General features: G+C 51.9%; 1 long non-coding RNA gene across 1 annotated transcript; it reads left to right on the top strand.

The window, feature by feature from the left end:
- Positions 1-484: 484 nt before the first annotated feature.
- LOC111818272 lies at positions 485-2,107 on the top strand. Its single transcript, XR_002822292.1, has 3 exons — positions 485-558; positions 1,841-1,989; positions 2,081-2,107. It is a non-coding gene; the product is annotated as an uncharacterized LOC111818272 (long non-coding RNA).
- Positions 2,108-2,147: the final 40 nt, after the last annotated feature.

Raw genomic sequence — 2,147 nt, 5'->3', positions numbered from 1 at the left:
AAAGTCGCTGCGGGGAAGCCCTGGGCTTGGGGTGCGGGGGAGGGCGGAGGGCGGGGGGCGGGAGCAGGGACCCCGCGGCTCCCGGGAACGGGGCTCGCAGGAGGAAGACACGGAGAGCCCTGGAGACTGGGGAAACGGTGTCAACACCCCAAGGGGACTGTGAAAGGAGCGGAGCGCCAGGAGCAAGCTCGGCGCGGACGCACCCGGCGTGGCCCCGAACCGGAACCGGAACCGGAACCGCTGCAGGAGGCGGCGGGCCTGAGTTCTCCCCTCCAGAACTTACGCCTCGCGGCCTAAGCCCCTGTTTTCAAAAAAACACCTTTCTGAATCAATGCTGAAGAAATACCCCTTTCCCACGGGCTCGGATATGACCCCCAAGGACATGGGACTAAACGCATCTCACCCCTGGGAGCCCACTTCAACCTCGTGATCCGTTGGAGCGGTCCCGGCTCTCAGGAGAGGAAGAGGGTGGGCTTGAGGAGCGAAGACGGCTGGGCGCTGAGCAGGGGCGGGGCGCCCTGCGGGTGCACAGGTGCGGCGTCTGCAGCTACTGCGCAGGTTAATCTATGCTTTAATCAATGCAGCATGGCGGTTTTATTATTTTTACCTAAAGACGTCTTTTTGGTAATAACAAACATATTTTTTTTTAAAGCCTGTTTTTTCTCGATACACCTTTAAAGGTTTTTGAACTGTTACATATCTGGTCAGGTTGTGATTTTTAAGAACTTTATTTTTAATTTGTAATAAAAGTTTACAACTTGATTTTTTTTCAAAAGTCAACAAAGTGCAAGCATCTGTTAATAAAATTCACAAGTAATTTTTAAAATATAATCTAATATATAAACTGGGGCCAAAGCCAGCTCCTGGCATGACGGACCAGAGTAGGACAGTTCTGCAGTCCCACTAGCGGCTCGTGGCTCCGAAGAGGTCTCACCACCCATGTCTGCAGCCAGGGGGCAGAAGCCAAGCGCTGGCAGATGACGAGCTCGGAAAGGCCGCGTGGAGTGGTTCCACACTGCCGCCTGCCGGAGGGGCTTCAGGTGACTGGGGGTCCGGGTGACGGAGTGATGGGCTGGGCTCCGCGAAGCAGAAGCCCTTCTGGAAGGGAAACCCGAAGACCATGTCGGCTCAGGGACTCGGCTAGAGAGGACCACCTCTCCTCTGTAACCTCCGGCTTCTGCAGCAGATCTTCACAAGCCTGAAGAGAGCAGTGACAACTCAGCTGCAGCGGAGACGCCCGCGCCCCCGGGGCTTCCCTGCTCCCCTCTAACAGGATTTCTAGAGCATTGCACAGCCCAGCCGTGCACGTTCTTGGAGCCGCTGCTAAGTCTGTCTCTGAGTAGGACGTTTCCGCTCAGCCTGCATCTGCCGTGCACTGGGCGTTGTGGAAGCGATGGGCTCCCTCGATCCTCAGCGTTACAGGACTTTTAAAGAGTATCTGGGTTCACTGGGTAGAGCGAGTGACGGCCAAGTAAACTCTTCTGTCCCCAAAGGGCATTAAGTATGCTGGCTTTCTTGTGCCTCTGCTCATCTCTCCGACGCGCAGTATCAGAGCGATGCTTCCTCATACAGTCTGCAGACTTCGCTGTTAGGCGCTGTCAGACGCGATCTGCTTGGACTTAGACAAACGCGGTCCTGGTTTTCAGTACAGCCGTGAAAAACTTCACCGACTCAGCTAACAATCTGGTTTTTAATGGGTGTAGTAACTGTGCGAGGCAACTCTGGGACATTTGTTATGAACAATTTCATTTCTTACTAAAGAACAAATGGTTAATATTGGATAAAGATTTTAACAGTATGGCTAACGTTTCCAATTATTTTTCTAAGAATTTTTCAACAGCCTTCCAAACTTAGTGAAGTTTGTACAGTGGTTACGACAAATTAAGCTATGAAAAGCTGATCAATCCGTCCATCCATCCATCAAACACTGCCTTCCTTTTAGGAGAAAGGAAATGCAGTCTTCTGGCCAGAGGGCAGTGGGCAATTCATGTAAGTGCTGATGTATAGCCTGTCTCTTTTCTGTTAAACGTACTGTTAAGTAAACCAGGTTTTCTTGCTTGCATACTTTATCTTATTCCAGAAGTGGCTGTCATCAAGAAATCAGCCAGGGGCTGGTGAGATGGCTCAGTGGTCTAAAGCACCTACTT

Source organism: Octodon degus, unplaced genomic scaffold (assembly GCF_000260255.1).
Source record: "Octodon degus isolate 3935 unplaced genomic scaffold, OctDeg1.0 scaffold00085, whole genome shotgun sequence".
Classification (NCBI taxonomy): domain Eukaryota; kingdom Metazoa; phylum Chordata; class Mammalia; order Rodentia; family Octodontidae; genus Octodon; species Octodon degus.
The sequence above is the reverse complement of the archived record's forward strand: the minus strand, read 5'-3'. Positions and strand labels throughout refer to the sequence as shown.